The sequence below is a fragment of the Amblyomma maculatum genome, chromosome 8 (assembly GCF_055883805.1).
Source record: "Amblyomma maculatum isolate TAMU_Amacu chromosome 8, ASM5588380v1, whole genome shotgun sequence".
Lineage (NCBI taxonomy): Eukaryota > Metazoa > Arthropoda > Arachnida > Ixodida > Ixodidae > Amblyomma > Amblyomma maculatum.
Window position 1 is genome coordinate 64,863,622 of NC_139351.1, and position 7,621 is coordinate 64,871,242.

The following is a 7,621-nucleotide window of genomic DNA, read 5'->3' on the forward strand; positions in this document are numbered from 1 at the left end:
TCACAAGTTTCTTTAAGCAATACTCTTGTTTGGGCGAGTTGGTTCATCTTTGAAAGGTTACGTATACTTGCGCGAAGAAGACGGGACACAAAAAAAGGCACATATACGACATGTACGGAGCGCTCCGTAAATGTCGTATATGTGCCTTTTTTGTGTCCCGTCTTCTTCGCGCAAGTATACGTAACCTTACAAGTTCCTTCCCAGACGGCCATAGACGTCCGACGGTCGACCGACGGACGTCCTTTTTTGGACCTTCGGACATCCGACGGAAGTCCGGTTATGTTCGATATACGTACAGCGGACGTCCGTCGGACTATCGTTCGTGGATCCGGATCGCGTCCCACGGACGTCCGACGGGCAGCCGGAGGCGGACATTCGGACTTTTCCCGGAACATGCTTGCAGGGCCCGCTATTGGTGTAAAAACTTGCCAATAACATTCGTGTAAAGCTCAGCAAGCATGTGCCATGGAAATTTCAGTCACATACTAGTGCTCAATGCCTTTGTCGTGAGAGTAAAGCAGACAATAGAATATGCAACAGGTTCAAGTTTCCTGTTGTCTGCTTTACTTTCACACACAAAGCACTGAACAGTAGTGTGCAATTAAAACTTCCATCAAAGAGGCACATATGCTAGCTGAGCTTTACACAAATGCACCATTCCTGAAAACATGCTAACCAGCATGCGAGGTTGTAAAAAAAGCATTTTTTTGGCTTTATTGAAAAACTGCATGCATAAATAGTCTACACTAAACAAATATCGATGTTAAGGAATGGCATGGTAAAATGCAGGCCAACTGGAGTATTAAGAATCTGCTTGAATAATTTTTTTTTAATTATCCTTGGCCGTGACAGCTCTTCCCTTGGGGAGGTGGTGGAGGAAAACGTATTTATTGAAACCTAATATTTCGGAATTAGCGAGGAGATGATCGAGTTCTCTGTGGGCGGCCTCCACAGGCCGGGATTCCAGGAGCAGTTACTATCCTGTGCATTTGCTCGATCAGCTGTTGCTGGTCTTTCAGGCCTAAGATGGAAAGAGCAGGCTGGGCTCCTCCTGCAATAGAAGGGGAAATGAAATTCAAGTTATCTGTGCTGAACTTTGATTACACATCTCCAAGGGCAACTGCCAGTTTCTCTCAATTGCTTTTTCCAGGTGGCACTGTACGCATGCATCTCCATTCAGAACTGTCACATACTATATAGAAAGGTCATATAACTACAGCAAAACCCATGCAGAATAACAAAAGATACAAACGTAGTTTGACCAGAACCTGGCATTCAGTATTTAATGTTTTTATGTCGTCTTTTTGAACATGCCACTCTGACCAAACATGGCATGTTATGCTTGCTGCTATGCGCCCTCAGCAATGCCCAAGAAATGGAGTGCACATGCAGAGAAACTAAGCATAAAGGATGCTGTATATGAACATAAAGCACAGCCAGAGCATTGCAGTATTACACAGGTACGCATTGGCGGCAGAAACCTGCATTTTGAGCGGTTTAACAGGCAGATTTCTAAAGTCATTGTTCCTGCTCTGAAAAGAAGTGATCAATAATAACATCATTTAAAATTGTTACCTTTTTGTTCTATAAACTGCACATTTCGCTGGTTTCCATGTGCCCTCTACCGAAGACATTCCCTGGGCGTGTCGGGGGTATATCGACATCAACATCTAGGCTACAAGCGTCTAGAAAGCGTCTCCTTAGAGCAGCTGCGACGAAGTAACTTATCTGATAACATGCAAGCTGCTGCAGCAGAATAAAGATAGACATTTGACATGTGGCTAAAGCCCAATGTGGAAGCATAGCCCGCCGCAGTGATTGCGCAGTGTTCATGCTTCTACAAGAGTTAAAAGTAAAGTTAAAAGTAAAGTTATTTGTTTACCCACAGCGCTATATGTGACATTACAATAGCAAGGCTTATAGTCACACAAAACACAAAAAGCTGACAACCACAAGCTCCTGATGTATTACCGGCAGCATGCAGCATGGATGTTAGTTACTGAAATATGGCTGCACAATTCTGGCAACCAGCTGTGCATGTATGTCATGGATTTCTCAACTACGCACAACAAATTACAAAAAAAATAATGGTATTTATAAATGCAGCCAGCTGTTCACAAGAAACACTGTAGCTTATTTATGGGGAAGGTAGTGGGCGCCAAAGAAACTGCCCCTGTAAAGGCGCCTAATTTGCCCCTATGTAATATCGGGGACAAGTGTGTGGAGTACACAAACTGCAATCAAAGCACATAACTTTCACATCGACCAGGAAACTCGGACCATACTTGTCGATGTGAAAGTTGAACATTAGTTCTTTCATGTGTGCAAGAGAAATAAGGTCACAATTCGTTTACATCGCGATTCTAGTCCAAAATCTACACATACTGTCCAGAGACTTTCACCCCTGCAGTATAAGCCACCACTTGGGTAAGAGATTAGTAAAAGAAGTGTATAAAAGACATTAGTGCTGTTGGACAGCCATAGCTATAAAAATGGAATTGACATTGGAGTACTGCCTTAAGGCGGGGCCTAGGGCATTACAAAAGCAAGAGTTAGTGTCCGCTGGTCCTTATTTGAACGAACAAAAAGAGGGGGGGGGGAAAGAAATCTACCTCAACTACATGTTTTGAGTGCCACCAAGCCGCAGTTAGTATTAAAGATATCACACAGTTTTGTGGAAGATTTGGGAGCGCTTTGCTGCTTTCTTACAGGATTGGACAAAAGAGCTCACCATCTTCAGAAAGGCACGTTATATAGAAATGAAAATAGTGAATTTACTGCATCTGGCCACAACAACTTGCACACGGAGAGGAAGATGAATTGAAAAATTTATACATGAATGTACGTATTTACAACAGGTGAAACAATGACCATGATCTATGCCGAAGAGGAAAGAGATCAAAATTTAGCTCAGAACGAGTTCTCCAGGCTGCGGGGCCGTTTCATTAACTTCGGGACTCCGCCCACATTTCTCATCCCCAATGACAACGAACTCACACATGACTGGCTAACAAACATTTTGGCATGTCTTTCCACTTTCATAAGTTCTTCACCCTCTCCCTAATACAAGCAATGCAAAAGGGACAACAAATTCGTTTCACAACAAACAGAATTTAGAGAATGGACCTCGAAATGATTGGCTCACTAGGTCACATGCCAAACTCTCTCCCCTAGGAAAAAAAAAAAAATTAGAACCCATCAAAACGGTGTCCCACGTGCGCAACCATTGCCCAAAGCTTGCATCCTTGGCGGCTCCTTTTACAGGGCAATTATTGCAATTATTGGCGTCCGAGTCAGCACCATTGCGGACCACATCAGAAGAGCCAACCAACATCCTCCCGCTCCGCATCATACCGTCACTGTTACACACTTGCCCTTTTTCAACGCCGCCATCTCCCACCATTGTTGACATCCAGGGTTGGAATCCTCAACGAGACCCCACTCAGCGCGCCTGCACTGAATAATTGTCACTTTTATGGGCTCCCCAACAAGGAAGCGGGCCTTACACCCTTCAACCTGACAGTGTTTTTTCTTCGAACGATAAGCAGTTCTTCCAAAAGAGGTGCTCGTTTCAAAGCTGTGCTGCCTCCGGGTGATGGGTCCAGTCAGCGTTCTAAGGACCCCTTAGTACGCTTAGTACTAAGGACCCCTTAGTTATATACTGTTCGTAAATGAGCCCCCTACATGACACAGCAACGAGAACAAACTGCCTGTACCCGCGTCTTCGAGTGCGACAGCAAAGTCCTCGGAAGAGGGGACTTCTTTCCCTCTCTGCCTACGTTTCCGTTAAGCACTGTAGCAGCTGTAGCTGCCTCTCTGTGCGCGTCTCTCCGCCTCTTGTCCGAGGGCAAGTGGGAGACGCAGCTAGGCATTGAACAGGTGACCCAAAAAGAGCAGACTAATAATGGTGCCTAGCATACCCACCGATCCCTTACAGAAATCATTAAAGAAATGAAAGCAACACATCAGATAACGCTACAATGTTTCTAAGTGCAAAGTCGACAACTCCAAGTCATATAAATATATGTACATCTCCGCACATTAGCTAGACAGAAACAGTGCAGAGTAAACTAATAATTCAGTGTCAAAAACACTATTAAAAGGGGATAAAGGCCATGGGGGGCTGCGATGATTAGTACCGTTTTGCCTTTAAACTACAATAACATACTTGTTGCAAGCTTAAAATCGAAGATTCACACCTGTCCCACCCACAGCAATGGAACACACATCTGACTCAAGTCTGCAGAGAAAGAGCAAGCTAGACTATTGCAGATGCACCCTTGGTTATTTTTCTGGCATTTCTGAGGGTGAAGAATCTGACTTGTCAGTAGCATGTATATGAATAAGAATCCTATGACAGTAAATGCATCAGTTTTTCTGGAGTGGCTTTTCTTTGCTGACCACATATTGAGGTGAGCTATAATTTATCCAACTTGGCCTAGGTTTATTCTATGAATAACAAAGCTATAGCAGGTACACAGTCGTCCACTCAGGCTGAACATGCGAGTGCGTGGCATGCACTTTTTGAGATGCCACTGCATCCATCGCAGCTGCACACCGTAGCGAAGAGGCAGACAGCGTGAAGTACCAGCCTCTAGTCCCTCTACCACCACTGGGGTCCCAAACTAGGGACCCCTTGTTTTTGTCAGGACAGGCCCCCTCAGTGTCAGCTAGTGAGTAACCTCCTGTATTTGTATCTGATGGCAATGTTTTCCACCACCACCCACAATACGCAGCTGCGCATCATAGCAGATGTGAAGCAACAGTTCCTGGTCCTTCTATGCATAAGCCACTTTGCCTTGATGCATGCCTGCGCACCATAGTAAAGAGGCAGACGACATGACGCAGCAGCTCATGGTACCTTTACACATGAGCCCCCCCCACTGTACTTCAATACGCACCATAGCAAATATACAGACTACGCCACACAGCAGCTCCTGGTCCCTCTATGCATAAGCCATTTTGCCTCAATACGCACCTGCGTACCTGAGCGAAGAGGCAGACGTGAAGCTGCAGCTCCTGGGCCCTCCATGCACAAGCCACTTAGCATCAATGCACGGCTGTGCACTGTAGTAAAGAGGCGAAGAACGTTAAGCAGCAGCTCCTGGTCCCTCTACACATCAGCCATTTTGCCTCGATGTGCATCTGCACACCGTAACAAACAGCCAGATGTGACAAAGAAGCTCCTGGTTTCTCTACACATAAACCACCTTGCCTCAATGCACATCTGCACACTGGAGCAAAGAGGCAGATGACGTGAAGCTGGAGCAGCTAGTCCCTCTACGCACAAGCCACTTAGCCTTGATGCATGGCTGTGACGGATGCATTGCTATTTTGCAAACTGCATGCCACACATTCCCATTCAAGCTAAGAGTGGACGACTGTGTAAACGTAAAATACTGGTTATTTACTTCAACGGACAATGACAAAAAGTAACATGGTGGACAATGTAAAAAGAATTTGCTGCATGAAGTTTGTTGAAACCAGTTCTACATCCTACATGTAAACAAGCTAAAACCTTAATGTCGAAGGGATGTCCTGTGTGCTTAAAATCATCACGCTCAAACAACTTCAACACTGACAATCATGATTCAATATTAATAATATAGATAATGATACAATACTCACTTTTAGCCATACCAAAGAAATGAGAATGCAAAGGGATGTTGCTGTTTTTCCCCCGTGGATGACAGTTTTCCATGTTCAAAGTGCTGCTTCCTGTTGGCTTACGAAATCGGCTACAGCAAATGGCATCTGAAAAATTTTTGGAAGCCTCATGCTAGTCTTCAACGAGAAAAGCATTGCCATACAGAAGCAGAACCCAAATACTTTTACAACACACTAAAAGCACCAACTGCGGTGCTGTTTTTAGGATGACTAGGTAGAGGTTTTGCTGTAGCAAGCCAAATGTTAGCCTTCAATAAGGAAAGCATTCCCATACAGAAACAGAACACAAAAACTTTTACAACACATTAAAAGCATCAATTGCACAAATGCTTGTAAGATGACCAGGTGCAGGTTTCTGCTATAGCCCACATCATGTGACCAGCGGTTATCAGAAGCCTTGTATGTGAGCATGATGCCCTAGATTCAATTTATGGCTATCACTGTATTAACAAGCATGGGTTTAAAGCTACTTTAATATGATAATCTAAAAACATGGTAAGAGTTTTCAGTGCGAGACATATGCTCAGTATCATGCACTATAAGGTGCTGCATGGCTCTAGTGTAGCTTTGGCATTATCTCGCTGTCAATAATGCAATGAAGTTCTGAGGAGCCTTTGAATATCTGTAAGGACAAAGCAACAACAATTTTGTTTTCATCTCACTTTTGCTCAACTCGTTTTTTTTTTTTTTTTTTTTTTGAGGCCGCGGTTTGCATGGCCTCCCAGTATGCCTGTTTTGCATAAAAGAAGGCGTTGCAGGCACCAGAGCTCACAGCCCTAATGTATGGCGGCGGCGGTATGTCAAATTCCTGCCAGAACCGCGCAGAACAACAGGTCAAGAAAAAGACAAGTGCTGACTTTTTTTTTCTCTCATCTCCTTGTCCGGTTCTGCGCGGTTCGGTCCCACATGCATAACCAACATGCGCAAGGTGCTGTCCTGGTTTGTCAAAGCTGAAGGAGAGTACTAAACCTTTAGTTATTTAGTAGCTACAGCCGTTCCTTCTAGAAACTGCAGTTGTCGTAAAGCTCGAGAGAGAAAGATCAGCGGCTGTCCATTAAAAAAAAAAAAAAAAAAAGAAAGAAAGAAAAAGAGAAAAAAAAAAAAAAATCTCGCGACGTTTTCACAAGTGTAGACATGTCGCACGATAGGCTCGAGGAGTGAAAAAGTTTTCTCGTATAGTTTTTACAACTCAGCACGTTGCGCATGGTTAACAAATTAACTCCTTTAAAGCTCGGGCAGGCACTCCTTTATCAGAGACAGAGAAGTTGCGCGGCTTACTGGCGCAGCATCCAGTAATGCCGAGAAAGATGGCCCTCAGACTTGAGGCTGCACTTTAGTTAGTCGGCGCGGAGCCATCCTGTCAGTATCGCCTAAAACACTCGACCGTTCGGCTGCCCAAAAGCTCACCACTATCGGTGCATCGAAAAGTTCCACTAAAGAAACAAAAGTTCGGTGAAATACTTACTTTGGAATCGGCGGGTGAACAAAGTGTGCCAGCCGCACCAAGCCACAGCAAAAAACAATGCTAGCAGTGCATTACAGCCGTAGGTATTTGTAACTGCGCAGAAAATGCAGAACACGGAAACGTGAAGCCATCTTCCATGACTAAACTTCAACTTGTCAGGTGGATTGGATTGGCTCATTTCAGATTTTTTTGAGGATAGGTTCGGTTTCGTTCTTTTTGAGCTTGCTGCTTGCTGCGTCTGTTCAGCCACTGATTAAAATTTCACCGAAGCATCATGATAGAAAAATGTTTAATGGTCATTTAACTTTTAATAAAAAATTTTTGATAGAAGAATTCAACGATGAAACACGCGGAAAATAAAAAAAAAAACTGTTTAATGGAAACGCTTTCTATCGCATCGATTCGCTCTGGCATCATATAATGCAGACTTGACGGCATTACTGATTTATACGCAGTTCAGACGAGCACGACGACTACAAACTATATCAT

At 44.1% G+C, this 7,621-nt stretch overlaps 1 long non-coding RNA gene across 2 annotated transcripts; it reads right to left on the reverse strand.

Annotated features, from left to right (window-relative positions):
- Positions 1 to 205: 205 nt before the first annotated feature.
- LOC146181309 (uncharacterized) lies at positions 206 to 7,289 on the reverse strand. 2 transcript variants are annotated; one of them, XR_014700194.1, is made up of 3 exons: positions 7,133 to 7,289; positions 5,629 to 5,754; positions 206 to 1,051 (listed from the first exon to the last, which is right to left on the reverse strand). It is a non-coding gene; the product is annotated as an uncharacterized LOC146181309 (long non-coding RNA). The 2 variants fall into 2 exon arrangements; XR_014700195.1 differs by lacking the exon at positions 206 to 1,051 and adding an exon at positions 4,389 to 5,145.
- Positions 7,290 to 7,621: the final 332 nt, after the last annotated feature.